The 22680-nt window shown below is 32.1% G+C and overlaps 1 non-coding gene across 1 annotated transcript in view; it reads right to left on the bottom strand.

The window, feature by feature from the left end:
• Positions 1 to 22647: 22647 nt before the first annotated feature.
• The window catches only part of TRNAS-GCU (transfer RNA serine (anticodon GCU)), an 88-nt gene continuing 55 nt past the window's right edge, over positions 22648 to 22680 (bottom strand). The window contains exon 1 of the tRNA in view: positions 22648 to 22680. This exon is cut by the window's right edge and continues 55 nt beyond it. This is a non-coding gene — a tRNA (tRNA-Ser).

The raw sequence follows: 22680 nt of genomic DNA, 5'->3' as shown, positions 1-22680 counted from the left end.
GAGGTTTTTTCTCCGTATTCTTTGTTTAATATGCTTTTTTCGTACTCATTTTTACCTTGATAAATCTTTTTTGGCAATTATTATTTAGCCTCTTCTGCTTTAAATGGTTGAGAACTATTGTATACTAATAAATATTTAGCGATAGTTAATTCTAGAGTGAATTAATTTAAGAATAATTTCAGCCACTTGAAATTTGACTATTTTCTCTCGATGTTCTTATTCAATGTAATGTGATACCTCGTTATTGTAGTTGTTTAAGATCATAATACCCTTGGATGAATCTTACTAGTTTAGGAGTCAATTACTTGAATATACTCTAGTTTGCAATATTATGTATCTTACCATATTTTTGTGCATCTAGATACATCCAAAGATANAGTTAATTCTAGAGTGAATTAATTTAAGAATAATTTCAGCCACTTGAAATTTGACTATTTTCTCTCGATGTTCTTATTCAATGTAATGTGATACCTCGTTATTGTGGTTGTTTAAGATCATAATACCCTTGGATGAATCCTACTAGTTTAGGAGTCAATTACTTGAATATACTCTAGTTTGTAATATTACATACCTTACCTTATTTTTGTGCATCTAGATACATCCAGAGATACATGTATCTCAAGATACATTGAGTCAAATTTCTTTTAGATACATTGTATCTAAGTGGATTCGCATATAGTATACATAACAAATCTCGTTCGTCTCTCTCTCTCTTGTATGTATCTGGTATCTTGGATACATGCAAATCACACCAGTTACATACAAATGTATGTATCTGTTGTGATTCGCATGTATCCGAGATGCATACGAATCTCGCTCGTGTCCCTCCCCAATCTCGTCCACCTCTCCCTATTTTAATGTATCTAGTAGCAAAAATACATGTATCTAAGTATATATTCCTCAATATATGATAGGAAATGCTTATTTAGTAGTAAAATACGTAATATTTTAAAAGTATAGATACTATTAGTAAATATGGTAGTGAAGTATGTATAATTATGTAGTTTTTCCTATATTTTTTCACTTTCATGGTTTTGTCGTGGAATAGTCCCGACTTCTTTTGTTTAAGTTATATCATGATTAGTAATGTAACCACATAAAGAATAAGACAATACTAAATTTTTATAACTACGACAATCTACTCAAAATAGCTAGTCCATGCCCTTTATACACACCACACATCGCTCCTATCAATTAGGTGTTTGGATTGTGACAATATGAGTGGTTTGTTGTTCCCGATTTCATGAGAAGTTCTCCCCTTGGTAAACGAGCAGTAACCATATATATGACATAAATCTCTTGGCATCATAATTCATTATCTTGCTCTCTAACTCTCCCTTGTCTTTGCTCGTTACATGGCATACTATCTCTTCAGATTGTTTTTCTTTGAGCAGAGAACCTATCAAAAACAATCTAATTCATTTGCCTTGAGAATTTTTAAAAGTAATTGCGTCAATAAATTTAAATCCTAAAGTAATATCTCTCAAGTCGCCTCTTCCATATTTCTTAGATATATTGCTTCTTTTAGTGTAAGAGAAATATAAAATAAGTTATTAGAGAAATATGTTAAAGTGTTATGTGCTATTGCTAACAATTAGTATTGAAAAGGGTCAGTGCTATATTTCGAGTAGGGTGGATCAAGTGGGGACTGGTCAATAATTAAATGATTTAGGGAATATCTCTTTATTTCTTACAATTTTTGCTTTAAATAAAATGCATGTCTGCAAATTCTAATGAAAAAATAAATTAAATAGATTAAGTGATTTTGTAGGTAAAACATTCATAGTAGAGTGACTTTGAAATTATAAGAGAAAATTGAGTGACTTTTTGTGGAAAGAACGCTTAATTGAGTGACTATCTGAAATATGATCTTAACAACAAGTAACCGTTTCTTTGTACAGACTTTTTTTTTTTTGGTTACTTTTATGAAATTTTGAAATGAAGATAAACAATAATTAGACCAAAAAAAAGAGTAAAAATTATAAAAACATATTTATCATTTGAAAGACGGAAAATAGGAAAATGAACACAAATTATCTAATAAGGTATACCAACTATTAGCAGTAATTTTCTTGCATTTTAAATATGTTAAGTTATTTGTAATTTTAGTTAATTAAAATATTTTATTATATAGAATTTATCTTTTTTATTTTTGTATTTATTTGTTGTTTTGCTTCAAAATTATCTTAAATGTACTTAGTGAAATTTCATTTGGGTAGGATTTTCATATAGAAAAGGGTTTTTTTTTTTTTGAAAAAAAAAAGAAGAAAAGATAACGTCTTAAGGATGTAAGTATAGGATTTTCATAATATAAAGGTGGTAAGTATTTGATTTTCATTGAACCTTACCATAGAGGAAGATACCATTTACTTGCAAGATATTTTTTTGACAAAAGAATTGAGCATGTATGAACAATTTAGTTGAGCATTTTCCAACTAAATTGCATCTACATGTTTAATTATTTTTTTATATTATTCAATATTATATAACGGGTTTATATTCTTATTCCACAAACGATGTGGGATTCCAACAGTAATGTTATACGATTTCTTAAAGTGATATTGTAGTCATCGTAAATTAATTACTATATTTAGAAAATTCTCGAATACTCTGTTCTGCTTAGTCGAGTAATTACTTCTTTCCAAATCTACATGTGATATTATAGTCATTGTAAATTGATTACTATCTCCCAAATCGCCTCTTCCATATTTCTTAGATATAGTGCTTCTTTTAGTGTTAGAGAAGTATAAAAGAAGTGCTTAGAGAAATATTTTAAAGTGATGTGTGCTACTGCTAACAATTAGTATATCCACAATTGTTCCAGGTCAGTGTATCTAAAATAAATTACTCTTAATTTTGACCTCATATATCTAGAGATACATGTATTTGGACATATCTGGATGCACCAAAATCTGATAAAATTCGTAATATTACAAATTAGAGTGCATCTAAGTAATTATCTCCTAAACTAGTGGGGTTTCTACAAGTTTCCCATGAAAAATTCAATTAAATAGGTTGAACGATTTTATAGGTAAAATAAATTGAATGACTTTGCGGTTTTCAAAGAAAGTAGAGTGACTTTTTAAGAAAAAAAAACCTTAATTGCAAAATTTCCGTTCATGCTCTAGAATTTTTTTGTAGATCTGGAAAGAACCGAACACCGACTAAGGAGGACAAAGTATTTGAGAATTTTTTAGATATAGTAATTAATTTAGAAAAATTACAATATCACTTTAAGAAATCGTATAACATTATTGTCGGAGTCCCATATCGTTTATGGAACAAATATATAGACTTTTTATATTGTCTTGAATAATATAAAATATTAGCAGTAGATATTGGTGCAGTTTAGTCGGAAAATGTTCCTCTAAAATGTACCACAATCTATTGCCTCTTTTGTGATATATATATATATAAACTAGCCGAAGAGGATTCACACGAGTCACATCTAGTATATAGTAACTATGTATAAATAATGTGATTTTCCAACGAAGAAAGTTGAGATGACCTTAGCCCAAAGTGGCTCCGTTACAAGACTATTCATTATAATGTTATGTCCATAATGTCTTTGATGATCATATATATGATAATAGTGCATGGTATAATATCGTTCCTATGATAAATTATCCTTACAAGACATGATTCCAATTAGAGGTCTAAAAACATATCATATTTTCTTTATTTGCTAAGTTTATGTGATACTTAGTAAGTTAAAACTGTGATATTTTCTTTCTATATATAATATATTTATGTGTATATATACGTATAATATACATATTTTGTAGATAGTTAACGCCCTCTAAAAAATACGATACAACAGACTAAACAATTAATAAAATACAATATCAAAATAACTTATTTCAGCATTGCTTGTCTTTTAATCAAACGACTCATAATTGTGACTAACTTAATTTTTTCTATACTCAAATCCCACAGACCAATAACCATGACAAAATTTGAATAGATTGTTTTAGATATAAAATTTAGTATTATCTTATCCTTTATGTGATTATGTTACTAATCGTGATATAAACTATTCCTTAATAAAACAATGAAATTTTTTAACGTATCCCTGAGATCCCTTAGACCTTTTTTCTAATAAATAAAATAGTATTTTTATAAATTTCACAATCAAGAGTTAATTAATGAATAATTAAGTGATAATTGTACTATAATAACGAGTATCGTGTTACATTAAATATGAATATGGTGAAAAAACATTCAAATTTCAAGTGACTAAATTATTCTTAAATTAATTCACTCTAACTATTGCTAAATATTTATTAGTATACAATAGTTTTCAACCATTTAAAGCAGAAAAGACTAAATAATAATTGCCAAAATAGATTTAATAAGGTAAGACTGAGTACGAAAAAAGAATATTAAAGAAAGAATAATGCGGAGAACAAACGTTAGTTTATTTTATTTTTTTGACAAAAAGAATTGAGTAGGTAGAAACAATTAAGTGGAGCATTTTTCGACTAAATTTTATCTACATCTTCAAGTATTCTTTTACATTATTCAATACTATATTTACAAAATATTTACTTTTGTCCTTGTTCACCAAGGGTTTTCATATTGAACCTCAAGTTGTGTATATTAAAACCACACATTGAAAAAAATAGTCAAGGTAAGTGACGACACTAAGAGAAAATATATGTCAAAAGTTCAATAATAGAAGTACTAGTGAGCCAAATTTTAAACAGAGGGTAATGCGACATTTTTCTCAAGTACACGAGTAAATATGACCTTTTTCCTGAACCAACCCAATCATGTACACCCTTAATCTTGCTCTCTAGCTCTCTCTTGTATTGCACGTCACATGGCAAGCTATCTTTTTGGATTCCTCGAGCGGAGTATGAATCAAAATTAATTCTTTTGCCTGGATACACTGTTGAAAAGTAATTGTGTTAGTAAATTTAAATCCTAAAATAATATCTCTCAGGTCGCCTCTTTCATATTTCTCGAATATATTACTTCTTTTAGTGTCCGAGAAATATAAAAGAAGTGATTGGAGAAATATTTTGAAGTGTTATGAGCTATTGCTAACAATTGGATAAGTAGGAGTTTCTTGAATGCAATTTTCTAGAGAGCCCAGAAATAAGCCCTTCATGCTCTCAATCCAAATGTCCTCATTCTCCCACCTCCAGGTTGGGTGATTTTATAGGTAAAATACTTATAGTTGAGTGACTCTGAGGTAGTAAAAGAAAGTTAAGTAATTTTCTAAAAAAAACGTTAGTTGAGTAACCATTTGAGATATTATTTCAAAAACCATTTGAGATATTATCTCAAACAACTAATAGCAGTTTTTGTGTATGGAAAATGACAATTCTTTATGTTTGAATTTTTTTCTTATCATGCTCTAGAATTTCTTATAAAATTGGAAACAATTGCAAGTATCGACTGAGGAGGATAGAGTATTCGAGAATATCCTAGAACATAGTAATCAATTTGTGAAGATTGTAGTATCACTTCAAAAGATCGTATAATATTATTATTATTGGAGTCCCACATCGTTTGTGGAGTAAAAATATAAACTTTTTATATAGTTTTGAATAATATAAAAATATAGTTGAACATGTTATTGCAATTTAGTCGAAAAAATATTTCTCTAAATTGCAACATCTTGTTCATCTTTTATTTTGCACGCAAAGCGTCACGCATAAGTACTTTGTTTGTTATGTTATATGATAATTAACATATGAATAAGTACTACGTATTCTTTCCTTAATAATCTTTTTCCGTACTCATTTTTACCTTAGCAAATCTGATTTTTGTATTTATTATTTAGCCTCTTATGCTTTGAATGGTTGAAATCTACAATATAGTAAATAAAAATGGCATGTCAGCAAATTTTAATGAAAAAAGGAAAATCATCTTATTAGACACACACATATATATATATATATATATGTTAAATTTATCTATATTTTCATCTTATTAGACACACACACATATATATATATATATATGTTAAATTTATCTATATTTTCAAATAAGTACATATCTTACCAATCGTTACGAGTTCTCTATCATATATTGAGAAAGATACACTTAAATGGATGTATTTAATTCTGCAACTAGATACACTAAAATAAAGGAGAAAGGCAAGCGAGATAATCATGTATCTCATATAAGTGAAATCACACTAGATACACACTAGATGCATGTATATGTCTGTGCACATAGGAGAGTGACGGGCAAGATGGGAAGTAGGCAAGGGAGGCAAGCGAGATTTGTCTACGTATCTCAAATACTTGCATGTGAATCCACTTGGATATAGTATATCTAAAATAAATTACACTTAATTTCGACCTCATGTATCTCGCGATACATTTATTTCGACATATCTGGGTGTGCTAAAATATGGTAAAATTCGTAATATTGCAAACTAGAGTGCATCTAAGTAATTATCTCCTAAACTAGTGGGGTTCTGTAAGTTTCCCATGAAAAATTCAATTAAATAGGTTGGAGTGATTTTGTAGGTAAAATATTCGTAATTGAGTGACTTTGCGATTATCAAAAGAAAGTTGAGTGACTTTTTAAGAAAAAAACCTTAATTGAAAATTTTCCGATCATGCTCTAGAATTTTTTTGTAGATCTGGAATGAACAAACACAGACTAAGGAGGACAAAGTATTTGAGAATTTTCTAGATATAGTCGTTAATTTACAAAAAAATACAATATCACTTTAAGAAATCGTATAACATTATTATTGGAGTCTCACATCATTTATGGAACAAAAATATTGACTTTTTATATAGTCTTGAATAATATAAAATATTAGCAGAAGATATTGGCGCAGTTTAGTCGGAAAATGTTCCTCTAAAATGCACCATAATCTTCTGCCGCTTTTGTCAAAAATAATATATATTGATATTTAATTTTTTTTCAATTATATTATTCATAGTTGATAGACTTTGAGGTTATAAAATAAAGTTGAGGGAATCATTAGTTGAGTGGTCATCTGAGATTTTATCTCGAACTAGAATTTCTTGTAGATTGGAAAGAAGCAATGCCTCGATTAAATAGAACAGAGTATTCGAGAATTTTCTGGATATAGTAATTAATTTACGATGACTATAATATCACTTTAAGAGATTATATAACATTTATGTTGGAGTCCCACATCTTTGTGAAATAAAAATATAGACTATTTATATAGTGTTGAATAATATATAAAAAATTGGTTGAAGATGTAGATACAATTTAATCGGAAAATGCTCCACTAAATGGTATCTACCTCTTTAATACTTTTTGTCAATAAAATAAAATAATATAAATAAAACACAAGGCGTCTACACATAAATTCTTTATTATTCATATGGTATATGGTAATAACATATGTCAAAACATATGAATAACTATCTGTGTTGGATAGGTTTGTTCTCCATATTCTTTCTATAATAAAATTTAAGACTAATTTTAGCCACTTGAAATTTGAATGTTTTCTCTCGATGTTCATATTCAATGTAACGAGATACCTCGTTATTATAGTTGTTTAAGATTATAATATCCTTGTATAGATTTACGCGGATTGAGAATTGAAAAAAGTCAAAAAATGAATAAAATGGTGAAATATGTACATAAGGCTTCATTATGTTCCAAAAATATTTATAAAAATATTCTCCATTCTATTTAGTCGAAAAAGGCTCTAAGAGGCCTCGGGGTATTTTTTTTCATTTTCATCGTTTTATCGAGGAATAGTATATATATAAGATAAGACAAGATATATGTTAATGTAAGATACTTGGATGAAATTTTATTTGGGTAGGATTTTCATATAGAAAATTATCATTTTAGTGTTTTCTTTAAATAAATAAAAAAGATATTATCATAAACATGTAAGTATAGGATTTTCGTAATATATGTGTTGTAAGTATTTGATTTAAAATTAGAGGAAGTCATAGTATATGGGTGTTTAGTGTAGTTAAAATATCTAAAAAGAAAGAAATTAAAGATTAACCAGATTTATAACTATTATTTGAATATAAGCTATGTTTCCAAGAGAATTATAACATAGCTGAGTTGATTGATTATTTGAACTTTTACCACATATATTGATTTCACTTATATATCTTTGAATTTTAGCACATTGTGCTAATATTTTACATGCAGGAGTTTTGAAATTCAACACAATATCTAGGATTTTTTGTATTTAAGATATGATTATTTTATCTATATTTTTATAGGCACCAAAAATTATTTTTATAAACTTTACAAACTCTAACTATATATTTTCCAATTACATGCCCATAAAAGGACTAGTCCATGCCCTTTATACACACCGCATATCGCTCCTATCAATTAAATGTTTGGATTGCGACAATATATGTATGATTCGTTGTTCGTAAGTTCATTGAACCTTATCACAGGGCCGTCTCAACCATAAGGCCACTAAAGCAATCGCTTAGGACCTCAATTTTTGGGCCCCCAATTTCTCCCAAAGTTATATTTGTATTGTTTTAAAAAAATCTCATCTGTTGATGAATTTGAAAAGCATTTTTTGAAAAGAAACAAGAAATCACTTACCTCATTCAATATAAGGATCAATAATTGAAAAATTGAATAGGGTTTAGTTAATTGTAGCATCTTTTCTATGTGGCTATCTATATTGTTGCCTCATATATATGACGATTATCACGAGCAACATTATTATTCAAATATTTAATTTTCTTATTCTCCTTTCACTATTTTTATTCTCTCGTAATTGAATATTTTAAAGCCTTTCAAACAATCAAACCTTCTACATAATGCAAAAATGTTGGTTGTGTGTTCATAAAAAAATCAAATTTATATTTTGGTGTCTTCTTCAAATTTCAAGCACTAAAACTAATCAACATTATATTAATATCATGATATCAACCTATCAAATTCAGCGCAACACTATTTTGATATCATTATATAAATTTTTCAAAATTTTGTGTCAGGTTTTAATATTGTTCTTACCTTAATATATATTTTGTATTTGAAAATTTACATTGTTTACATTCTTACTTCATAATATCCGAATATATCCTACCTCTCCAGACCTCATTTATTGAATTACACTAAATATGTTATAAGAGCCTCTCTATGAAATTTTGCTTTAGGCCCCTAAACTCGTTGAGACGGCCCTGCCTTATCGTTGAGGAAGACACCATTTACTTGGTAAACAAGCAGCAACCATATGCTTTGATTATCTTGCTTAGGAGTGTACAAAATCGAACTAAATCATAAATTAAGTCAAACTGGAAAAAAATCGATTAATGGTTTGATTTGACTTGATTTGGTATCGGAAAAAAAATCAACTATACTTGGATTGGTTTGGTTTTAATTTTAAAAAAGTCAACCCGAGACCAAGACAATCCGACATTATATATAATTTTTAAAATTTATTTTGTACATAAAAGTATTACTATAATAATAGTTTATGGATAATGATAATTGTTTGATTATGTTTGAAACTTTTCCGGCCATGCTCTATAATTTCATGTAGATCTAGAAAGAACTAAACACCGACTAAGGAGGATAAAGTATTCGAGAATTTTCTAAATATAGTAATTCATTTATGGAAATTACAATATCACTTTAAGAAATCGTATAACGTTATTGTTGGAGTCTCACATTGCTTATGGAATAAAAATATAAACTCTTTATATAGTCTTAAATAATATAAAATATTAGTTGAAGATGTTGGCACAATATCACTTTAAGAGGTCGTATAACATTACTGTTGGAGTCCCACATCGTATGTGGAATAAAAATATAGACTCTTTATATAGTATTGAATAATATAAAAGAATATTTGAACATGTAGATGCAATTTAGTCGGAAAATGCTTCACTAACTTGTTTCTACCTGCTCAATTCTTTTTGTTAAAAAAATAAAATAAAATAAATAAAACACAAGACGTTTACGCATAAATTCTTTATTACTTATTTGGTATATGGTAATAACATATATCAAAACATATGAATAACTATCTATGTATTGGATAGGTTTGTTCTCCGTATTCTCTCTTTAATATAATATTCTTTTTTCGTACTCATTCTTACCTTAATAAATCTATTTTGGCAATTATTATTTAGCCTCTTCTACTTTAAATGGTTGAAACCTATTGTATACTAATAAATATTTAGTGATATTTATAGAGTGAATTAATTTAAGAGAAAAGACATAAAGTCATCACTGAAATTGTCTCAAATTTTCAAAAAGACACTTTAACTTTGCAATCGTCCTATTACCTCACTAAATAATTTTGAACAGATATTATTATATCATTTTTCATCCAACTGGCATAGAGAGTGGTGTGCACTCTCTCAAAGAGAGTAAACAACCTAAAATAACTAATATAATTTTATTTTTACAAGTATTTTATTATAAAATATATTTTCTTATTTTTCTTATTATTTTAACTTTTTTCCTTTTTATTTTTTCTATTTCTTTCTTCTTCAAAAATTAATTGTAACCTCCATTGAAGCTTCTCACTTTCAATGCCACCATTTTACCACAACTTCACCTTCATTTTTTTTACTACTATTAGTTTACTCTCTTTAATTTTAAAACTTTATCTAAATATTTTCTTACATTCCGAACAATTTGATATGCCCATTAGATTTCAAGATGATTAGGAAGTATCATATAGGTTTTTTATCCGATTTCAATTAAATTCTTTCAATTCTTGGGGAATTCATTGATTATTTTAAAATTATCATTTCTAATTTTGAAGTTATATAAAAAGGAGCAGTTGATGATGCCTTCAAAATTTTAAATTTTATTAGAAAAATAATTAATTTGGTTATCAATAATTCAATATAGTCTAAAAAATAGTATGAATTCTATAAAGAATTTGACCGGATAAGAAGAAGAAAAAGAAAAAAAAATGGGAGTGGTGTTCAACTTGACGTAGGAGGTGGGGTGAGGGTGGGAGGTGAAGAAAATGGAGGAATGGATCACTTGAAAGTGCGAGGTGGAAGATGAAGTAAAATTTAAGATGAAATCAAAATTAAATGTCACGACCCAGATTGTCGTGATTGGCACCCACACTAACCCTCAGGTGGGAGAACCAGTACTACTACAACCCAACCCAATCAACTAAACCAAACACTAAAGCATTTAAGGATACGAAAATAGGAGTAATAGCTAAAAACTGAAGTTCTCATAAACTTCCAAAAGATCTAAAAACTAAACAACGCGAAAAATACACCTAGAACCTGAAAGTCAATGTACCAAAACATCTAAAGTTCAACAAGTCTAAACAAGAAGGTGTCACGCCCCGAGCCTACACCCTAGGAGGGACTAGCACTCGAGAACCATTATCAACCCCAAGCGAACCCTTGACCCGGCTTACTTACTCAGTGGAAGACTTAATTTAACAAGATAAACTCAAACAAAGCTTAGAATGTTATAAAGAAAAACATTCAACTAGCCAATAAGGCAAACTCAAGTTTCAACATAAGATCATGAAATGAAAAGACTAAGGAACTAACATTTGACTGTCTATGAAGCCTCTAAAAAATTGAGATGGATGTCGGGACAAGACCCACGACATCCTAATGAACTAATAATAATACTGAAAGCAATAAAAGGGGTCCTTCGGAAGCAATGAGGCTCACCATAAGACTTTAAGTGCTCAACTGGATCAACGATGCGCTGGATGTTGATCGTGGTTACCTGTGTCTGCATCATAATAAGATGCAGGCCAAATGACATCAGTATATTGAATGTAAGAGTATGTGAAGGGAATTCTAAAACAAGACATAAGCTTGAAAGGAATCTGAAGAACTTACTTGGCTCAACTCAACTCAACATAACTGACCTCATTTCAATATAAAGTAGTTTAAAACAAGTGCAATATAAAGAAAAGTTGTTTTAAAACATGATGTCAACTCTGTGTGTATGCAAAGATACATATAACTCTATATAACTCTGAATTGTCTGTAAAAATACAATAAATTGTGTATATAAGAATATAATTACTTATGTGGAAGTTTCTCTAACCGACAATCATCATTTAAGAGCTATTGTGATGATACAATATTTTGCCTCATGCTGCCAGGACCGTCTTATACCTTGCCGGGGGTATAGAAACTGAACTACAAAGTGAGTCCACTAGTCTATGTTAAAAAACACTAAAGGAATCATCTAAAAAGTATGACCCTTTTCTACCCCATGGTGGCTACATGGTTTATGGAGGTTGTGAGCTGTCTGAACTCTCCCCCATATCGGTGCTCAATACTACTCCCAAAAAATGATACTAGCTCTTATGCTCAAAAACATACTTATTTCTGTGATTTGAGATAATTGCTCAAAAACTTAGCTCAAAGGCTATCTTGGAAATCAAAGTTTCCTCTCTTGCTTTATTTAGAAAGTGATTACTCTTTTCTGAAAACTAGCTCAAAGGCTCTTTGAAAATCTCAATTTCCGTTCTTATTTAAATGTGAAAACATTTTTAAACTCTTTGGGAATACATAGTCCCCATATACTTTTGAAGAAATAAACTTCAATCTTTAATCTTTACTTTTACTTAACTTGAACTTTAAGCCTTAAAACAAAGTTAAAAGCATTGGCAAAAGACTTCTTGAAAAGACTCTAAGAACCTTCNCTCTTTGAAAATCTCAATTTCCGTTCTTATTTAAATGTGAAAACATTTTTAAACTCTTTGGGAATACATAGTCCCCATATACTTTTGAAGAAATAAACTTCAATCTTTAATCTTTACTTTTACTCAACTTGAACTTTAAGCCTTAAAACAAAGTTAAAAGCATTGGCAAAAGACTTCTTGAAAAGACTCTAAGAACTTTCTAGACTTGACTTTTAACTTTCCTTGAATTTGAATTTATGGATTCAAGGTTAGGATTCATGTTTCTGGATGATTTCTAGATGTTTAGAAGTCATTTAAAGTAGTTAGAATCAATGAAAATTGTTAGTACACTTTCGAAGGACTTAAATAGGCTAAATGATGAAAAACTAGTGAAAAATGACGATCTGGGCGCATCCCTGGCGCGCCGCGCCAGCCCCAACTTTCTGGGACTCATTTCGGGCGCACTGCAGGCGCGCCGCGTTAGCCCCTTCTCAGGCAAACCCAACGAACTTTTCGACTTGTTTTCTGACCTTAATTCGATTATTTTCAATTATTTTTCTCAATATCTCTTTAGATTCAGGTACCTAAAACATATACACATGAATCTAACTTAAAGCAACTCTAATAATCAACATTAAAGTCTCAATAACTCCTCAATCTCATCCCAAATTCAAGAACGAAACTTATTCAAGAATACAACTCAAGAACATCAAATTCTCAATCTTTTTAGGACAAAAATACGTTGAATTAAACATGTTTGGCGCGTGGGTGAACTAACCCAACGCTATGTGATCTCACATACCTCGTAGGGATCACCCCTTGACGAAATCCACAAGCGATTCCCTACAAAGACGAATAATCTTGAACTTTTTTCTCCTTTCTCCTTTCTCCTCTTTTCTCTTTTCTCCAAGCCCTAGCGTGAATTCAATTTTTCTAAACTGACTAAAATCAGTTTTGACCCTTAATTAATTCACTAAACGAATTAAATTAATTGGGTAAGGAAAAGATCAAACTACCCTTTCAAAATCCGGATTGGACTTTCCTTATTTGTGTAACACCCCAGAGAATTTTTCGAACTAAGACTCGAGCCGTCCTTCATGTGGAGTGAGATTTTACCGAGGAATAAAATTTCTTGAGTGTTAAGTTAAGGTCCCTAGATGTAGCACATTGAGTTCCAAGAAGAGTTGAATTGGAAATAGTCATTTTGGAAAGAATCTGAAAATTTTGGATATGGAAAAAAGGTGAGTTTTTGGTCAACTTTGAGCAGTCATAACTCCTAGCTCAGAATGATTTAAGCGAATTTCCAGTTATGTATGGAAAGCCCTTGGAATGATCTTTCCAACGCCACCGAGTTTTCTTAATTCCGAGTTCGTATGAGTGAGTTATGCCCTTTGAAAGTTTGGCTGTTGGCACAGTCGCACAGTGCACTTTGTTAGTCCGAAAATTTTAAGGGTATTTTGGTCTTTTCCCTAATCATTTCTTTGGGTTATATTGAGGTGTTATACTGATGTTTGGATCATTTTTGTCCCTTTTTAAAACAGTGAGAGTGAGGGTTTTGAGAGAAGAAGAAGAGAAGAAGAGAAGAAGAGGAGATCAAGCAAGAAGATCGTCGTGGTATCGTCGGGGGTGATCCCTATGAAGGTATGTGAGTTCTTTAGTGTGGATTGATCCTTTCCCCCACACACCAAGCTCGTTTTTATGATTTGAGAAAAGATTGGATTTATTGTTGAAGTTGTTAGTTGTTGTTGATGTTGTTAGTTGTGTTGTGGAAGTTATTGTTGGTTGTGGGATATGATTTGGTTGTGTTCTTTAGCTGAAACCTATTGTATATTGAGGGATTTTATGATCCTTAGTGTTGGTTGGTTCATACCCCCACATACCAACTCGTTTTTAATTCCAAGAAAAGATTTATTTTGGTTGTTGAAGTTGTTGGTTGTGTTGTTGAAGTTCTTGCTGATTTGGGACAGGATCTGGTTGCGTTTTTTGAGTGGAATCCACTGTATGTTGAGGGGTTTATGACCCCAAGTGTTTGGGAAAAGAACCTTTGAGGTTGAGAGGGTTTAGAGTTGGCAACATGAAGGAGAAAAGTTGGGCAGCTTGCCTGAAGCAAGTCTGCGTTGCAGCTGTGTTCCCTCTGTGAACAGAATTTGTTCTGTTTTTAGAATTAAATTTCAAATTTTTTTTTCTGAAGTCTAGCTGTCCTAAATTATTCCTAATCATCATGGGGTCCTTCCAAATACAAATCATTACCCTTGAATTCATAATCCAATTCAAGGAGAGTTAGTTCCAAGTCAAGTAAAGTTAGAAGTCAAGTGAAGTTAGTTTCCAATTCAAGGAGAGTTAGTTCCAAGTCAAGTAAAGTTAGAAGTCAAGTGAAGTTAGTTTCCAATTCAAGTGAAGTTAGTTTCCAATTCAAGTGAAGTTAGATTCCAATTCAAGTGAAGTTAGTTTCCAATTCAAATGAAGTTAGATTCCAATTCAAGTGAAGTTAGTTTCCAATTCAAGTGAAGTTAGATTCCAATTCAAGTGAAATTAGTTTCCAAGTCAAGTGAAGTTAGATTCCCAGTCAAGTGAAGTTAGAAGTTAAGTAAGTCAAAGCAAGTCTTCAAACTTTTCAAGAGTCTTCATTGAACATTTTAACTTCATTCTAATGCTCAAGTTCCAAGTTAGTATAGAGTTCCAAGTTAAGTATAGAGTTTCAGGTCGAGTGAAAAGTATTGAGTTTCAAGTCAAGTCAAAAGGTAAGAGTTTCATGTTAAGTTAAGAGTTTCACATCAAGCCAAGAGTTCAAGTAAAGTAAAGAGTTTCAAGTAAAGTAAATAGTAAAGAGTTGAGTTCATTTTCTCAAAGTTATTAGGGAACTATGTATTCCCAAAGAAGTTTTAAAGAAATGTCTTTACATTTAAACAAGGTTGGAAACTGAGATTTCCAAAGAGCCTTCGGGATAGTATTTTTTTAAGTAATTATCTCAATCAGCAGGAAAACATATGTTTTAAAAACGTAAGAGGGAGTACATTTTGGGAGTAGTATCGAGCACCGAATTGGGGGAGCGTTCAAAGAACCCACAGCCCCCATAGAACCATGTTAGCCACCATGGGTAGAAAAGGATCATACTTTTTAGATGAATCCTTTTCAGATTAGACTAGTGGATCCATTAGGCAGTTCAGGTCTTATACCTTTGGCCGGGTATAAGATGCTCTGGCAGCGTGAGGTCGATCGCTGTATCATCACTATAGCTCTTATGTGATGGTTGTCGGTTAGAGAAACTCCCACAGCAGTTATTGTATTTTTATACACAGAAATTATTGTATTTTATATACATCAGTTCAATTGTATTTCTATATACATCTCAGGCTTATTGTATCCTTGTATACACACAGAGTTTATAGCATGTTTTAAACAGTCTTTCTTTATATCGCACTTGTTTTAAATTGCCTTATATTGAAAGAAGTCAGTCAGGTTGAGTTCAGTTATTCAAGAGTCGAGTATCCTTGAGTTAAGTATCTTTGAGTTAAGTATATATCTTGAGTTAAGTATATATCTTTTGAGTTGAGTATATATCTTGAGTTGAGTATCTATCTTGAGTTGAGTATCTATCTTTGAGTTGAGTATATATCTTTGAGTTGAGTATCTGTCTCTGAGTCCAGTATCTATCTTCTGAGTTGAGTAAGTTTGAGTAGTTTTGAGTATTCCTTGAGTTGAGAAAGTTTGAAAAGAGGTAAGTTATTCAGTTTATTCCAGTTTTTCTTCTAGCCTATGTTGTTTAGCTTTCTAGCTTACATACTCGTACATTCCACGTACTGAGTCATTTGGCCTGCATCTTTTTATGATGCAGACACAGGTATTCAGGATCATCAACAGGAGATTCGTTGATACATCCGGGAGTTCCAGTTAGCTATGACAAGCCTCTTTGCTTCCGGAGGATTTAATTTACCTTTCAGTTGTATCAGTTGTTAGGAGGTCGTGGGTCTTATCCCGGCTTCCATCTTTATCAGTTAGAGGCTTCATAGATAGACAATAGAGTTTCGGAAGTCTCTTCATTTATTTTGTTAAATGTTTTGAAGACTAAAGTTTTCTTTTATGGCGAGTTGTATATATATTCTATTATACAGAGTTTTCTTTTGATTTAAAGATTTGTAAAGTTGAGTTTATAAACTCTTATTCAGTTTTAAGCTCTTGTATGCTTAAGTTAGTATTCCGCTTGGAGTCAGCCAGGATGAGGGTTCGCTTGGGGACCAGCAATGGTCTTCGAGTGCCGGCGACGTCCAGGGTGTAGGCTCGGGGCGTGACAATTTGAACAGTCCAACTTCGAATGGGCATATCTCACTCATACGAACTCGAAATCGCGTAAACTTGGTAGCGTTGGAAAGATTATTCCAAGATTTTTCCTAAGATATCTAGAAACACACCTAACTCATCCTGAGCTATGAGTTATGGTCGCTTGAAGTTGACAAAAAATCCAACTTAACATACTTAAACAAATTTCCAAATTTTTATATTATTTCCAAAAATGACTATTTTCACTTTTTAACTTCTTTCTAGTTACGGGGTGTTACAGAAGAGATACAACCCCATACTAATGAACTAATCAACTAACTAGAAAGTATAAATCTGAAATGTGGACATAGACGAAAAGAGAACTCATGGCAGCCTGGAAGAACTTGTTCACCCTTGAATTCGAACGACGATCACTGATCTTATAAACAAGGTATGTCAATAGCCACTTGAAGATGCCCTGTACTCAACAAAGAAAGAGCAAATGCAGTATTAATACACAACCATAGTGTACTGGTAGTATCACGCGGCTATCCNAACTCATGGCAGCCTGGAAGAACTTGTTCACCCTTGAATTCGAACGACGATCACTGATCTTATAAACAAGGTATGTCAATAGCCACTTGAAGATGTCATGTACTCAACAAAGAAAGAGCAAGTGCAGTATTAATACACAACCATAGTGTACTGGTAGGATCACGCGGCTATGAACAACTGCACATTTCTCAAGATACACAATTATGACAAGTCATTGGTCCTCTCAGAGAACCCAAACCCAAACAGTTAGCATGCCGGAACGTGGTACCCGATCCAATGTTTATGCTGGAACATGGCAACCGATCCAAGTTAGTGTGTCGAAACGCAACACCCGATCCATTGAACAAGCCACAATCACAATCACAAGTACATTCTCATAATCATACAACCAAGTCATGACTCATGGCATTCATCATTCATCTATCTTCATTTAAAACAAGTGTGATCAATACTACAGCATTCGCATACATACATGTATCATAATGAAGCAAGAATAAACATACGTCACACAATCATAGAATCGCAACAATCACCTACCTCGAAACAAGCTTGAAACCCTAAGAAACTTGATCCTTCCCTTTCCGAATTCATTCCGCTTGTTCTTGGTCTACAGACAATCAATATAATACGGGAATCAATAAACAATTACTAATTACCCGAATTACTAACAAATCTTACAACCCTAGATCATACCCATGATCTCAAGTATCCAAATTAAGGCTTTTTCCACCATTATTTCTAGATCAAAACCCTCCCCCATCAATAATTACCCATTAGATTACGTTCTATGGATCGAAAAATGGATTCGGGGAGTGAAAATCTTACCTTTAACATCAAGAATGGCAAAAAACTGTCAAGAATAGCTCTGGGTTCATTCCTTGGTTCTCAAATTCAAAAATTACAGAATAAAACATTTTTGGGGTTTATTTAGGACTTTAAGTCGCGTCTGGCCCGCCACAACGGTCATCACCCTACTACAGCAACCCCGCCCTGGCGGCAGAAACCACCGCAAAAGCGGCTTACACAAAGCAATGAACAATTTAAAGAATTCCAAAAACCCCCATTTCACAATACGCCTTCAACCAACGACACTCAAAAACTACCCGTTCACGCTAAAATCAATTTCGGGAGTTCACTCACCCGAATTCAATTTCGTAAAGTCGTACGTCTTTCTTAATGACTTATCTAACTACTCATGTAATCAAAATCATAATTAGGTCACCCAATTGCTACCAGATTTCCCTAGACCTCAATGACTTCGATTTCGTCCAAATCTGGACTAGGTTGGGAAATTCTAAGTTACTACAAAAATGTTTTTCGACCCAAAATTTTTCCCCGTTGGCTTTTCTATAACGACGAAACCCGGTCGTTACAATAGATACCAATTTACCCATCACTCATCCCCGAGTGACAAAATTTAGGAAAAACAGGCTAAAGAAGGGATGAAGTAGTACTTGAATCGATGAACAATTTGGGATACTTTTCTTACATGTCCCTCTCGGTATCCCAAGTAGCTTTCTCAATTGAACGATGCTTCCATTGAAATTTCACGAACTTAATCTCTCTTTTCTCAACTTACGCACATCACGCTCAAGAATTGCAATCGGTTCCTCCTCATATTGGAGGTCTTTCTCTAACACAATTTGAGTCTCACTTAATGATATAATCCCCCTCACCATGATACCTCTTCAACATGGACACATGAAATATCGGATGAACTCCCAATAAATTAGGAGGTAAAGCCAATATATACGCCACCGGTCCTACACATTCAAGAACTTCAAAGGGACCAATGTATCGCAGACTTAACTTACCTTTCTTGCTAAATCTTATCACCCCTTTCATGGGTGATACCTTAAGAAGAACATTATCACCGGTTTGAAACGTCATGTCTCTTACCTTGTGATCCGCATACTTCTTATGTCTACTCTGGGTTGCTAAAAGCTTAGCTTGAATATTTCTCACCTTATCTTGAGAATCCTTCACCAAATATACCCCCAAAGATTTCACATCTCCAGCCTCGAACCATCATATGGGTGATCTACATCCCCTCCCATAGAGTGCCTCAAATGGTGTCATATCTATGCTGGAATGATAACTATTGTTATAAGAGAACTCACACAAAGGTAAGAACTTATCACAATGTTCTCCAAAATAATCACACATGACCTTAACATGTCTTCCAACACTTGAATAGTCCTCTTGGACAGCCCATCCGTCTGTGGATGGAAAGTTGTACTAAAAGTGAGTTGTGTGCCCAATTCATCATGTAATGTCCTCCAAAACTTGGAGGTAAACTGAGAACCACAATCTGAAATGATAAAAAGAGGCACCCCATGCAACTTCATTATCTCTTTCACATAAACTTTAGCCAATTGTTTAGCATTATAATCTATTATTACCGGAATAAAATGGCTGACTTAGTCAATCTATCAACCACTAACCAAATAGAATCAAACTTCCCTAAAGTCTTGGGAAGACCAACCATAAAATCCATGGCTATCCTTTCCCACTTCCATTCCGGAATTGGCATTCTTTGAAGCAAACCTACAGGCCTTTGATGTTCATACTTCACTTGTTGACAATTTTGACACTTAGCCACAAACTATGCTAAGGGGTCTGGGCATGCTAAGGGGTCTGGGCACAAAACCAAACAAGCCCAGATTAAGTCTAGTTTTTGCCCCTTTTTTTCTATTTTAGCCTACCTCATTGATTAAGAATTAAGAGACTTAGTGAATTGAATTAGTACCAAAAAATCCGTCTTGGCGAAAAGTCAAGAAATCTACAAAAAAGAAAATTGAATCTAATTAGGCTAATTTAGGGGGTAGAGAAAATGAGATAGGGAATATGGATTCTTTCGTATCTCGATTCAGTTTTTGAGAAGAAAAAAAGATTCATCGAAGAAAAAAATCAGAAACAACAATCACATTCCAGCTAACATTTCGATTTTAAACAGAACATTGTTAAAAAAGCAATCTATATTGTCAGAGAATATATATGTTCTGGGACGGAAGGATTCGAACCTCCGAATAGCGGGACCAAAACCCACTGTCTTACCACTTGGCCACGCCCTATTTAGATTTCTATACAATACTAATAAAGTATATTGCTAGTTTTGTTTGTTTGTCAACTCTAGCCCAAATATCTATAGAATCGATTAGATTGGTATTCGGATTTTTCTATGTTTTTGGTATGTGTAGATATAGAATTCAACTTAATTTATTGATCATTACATATAATTCAATTAAGATATTGTATGAAAATATTATTTGTTCAATTCTCCTTTAAGAAAAGGAGGATTTTTGATTGGGTGGGTTCAAAGAAAAAGAAGTATTTTTTGTTTACCTTCCTTACTTTCCTTTTCCTTATATAAATAACTCAATCAAAATGCAATTATCTCCAAGAACAAAAAGTATGTTATGCTTAATACCTTTAGTTTGATCAGTATCAGTCTTAATTCGACCCTTTATTCGAGTAGTTTTTTCTTTGCCAAATTGCCGGAGGCCTATGCTTTTTTGAATCCAATCGTAGATATTATGCCAGTCACACCTCTGTTCTTTTTTCTCTTAGCCTNCACTGTTTATAGATATTGAAATGAACGCCTTCCCATCACTGATTAACTCCTATCTACCCCATTCTATGGGACTGATGCAGCATAAATCAAAAGAAGGGGATGTCCTAGTCTTTTTTATTTTTACGAAATGCGAGCTGTCTGGGCACAAAGCCAAACAAGCCCAGATTAAGTCCAGTTTTTGCCCCTTTTTTTCTATTTTAGCCTACCTCATTGATTAAGAATTAAGAGACTTAGTGAATTGAATTAGTACCAAAAACCCCCTCTTGGCGAAAAGTCAAGAAATCTACAAAAAAGAAAATTGAATCTAATTAGGCTAATTTAGGGGGTAGAGAATATGAGATAGGGAATATGGATTCTTTCGTATCTCGATTCAGTTTTTGAAAAAAAAACGATTCATCGAAGAAAAAAATCAGAAACAACAATCACATTCCAGCTAACATTTCGATTTTAAACAGAACATTGTTAAAAAAGCAATCTATATTGTCAGAGAATATATATGTTCTGGGACGGAAGGATTCGAACCTCCGAATAGCGGGACCAAAACCCGTTGCCTTACCACTTGGCCACGCCCCATTTAGATTTCTATGCGATACTAATAAAGTATATTGCTGGTTTTGTTTGTTTGTCAACTCTAGCCCAAATATCTATAGAATCGATTAGATTGGTATTCGGATTTTTCTATGTTTTTGGTATGTGTAGATATAGAATTCAACTTAATTTATTGATCATTACATATAATTCAATTAAGATATTGTATGAAAATATTATTTGTTCGATTCTCCTTTGAGAAAAGGAGGATTTTTTATTGGGTGGGTTCAAAGAAAAAGAAGTATTTTTTGTTTACCTTCCTTACTTTCCTTTTCCTTATATAAATAACTCAATCAAAATGCAATTATCTCCAAGAACAAAAAGTATGTTATGCTTAATACCTTTAGTTTGATCGGTATCAGTTTTAATTCGACCCTTTATTCGAGTAGTTTTTTCTTCGGCAAATTGCCGGAGGCCTATGCTTTTTTTAATCCAATCGTAGATATTATGCCAGTCACACCTCTGTTCTTTTTTCTCTTAGCCTTTGTTTGTCAAGCTGTTGTAAGTTTTCGATGAGATCCTTAATAATATCCTAGAAAATTCATGATTTATTCGAGAAAAAATTATAAAATCAATAAAATCAGTTAAGCTTTACCGTTTGAAATTTCGATTCAAACATTGAAATTCTTGGATAGTCACGAGAAATTCGGCTTAACTTATTTCCTTCTTTTTTAGCGCTTTCCTTTCCAGTGAAAGACCTTATTAGGCTCCTCTTGTGTATATAAAAAATTTGGTTAATGACAAACTCTTATTATAAAAGAATTTATGAAAATTCTTTTAGAGAAATAGCTTCATTGCTTGGTGTCAAACTAGGATATGTGATGGATGATCTATTCTCTTTTTTTTTCAAAAAAAATCATCTTGGAGATTGTGTAATGCTTACTCTCAAACACTTCGTTTACACAGTAGTAATATTTTTTGTTTCTATCTTCATCTTTGGATTCCTATCTAATGATCCCGGACATAATCCTGGATGTGAAGAATAAAATAAAAAAGGTTTTTCCTTGCTTGATTTTCAAATTTTCTTAGGATTTGGTCTATTCCATACATTTAACTAAGAATAAGAACAAAGGATTTCGAAATTTGAAAAAAAAAATCAAGTCATCAACGGAAAGAGAGGGATTCGAACCCTCGGTACAAT

Source organism: Solanum stenotomum, chromosome 1 (assembly GCF_019186545.1).
Source record: "Solanum stenotomum isolate F172 chromosome 1, ASM1918654v1, whole genome shotgun sequence".
Classification (NCBI taxonomy): Eukaryota; Viridiplantae; Streptophyta; class Magnoliopsida; order Solanales; family Solanaceae; genus Solanum; species Solanum stenotomum.
Note: the sequence above shows the minus strand (reverse complement) of the source record. Positions and strands in the feature narration are given on the sequence as shown.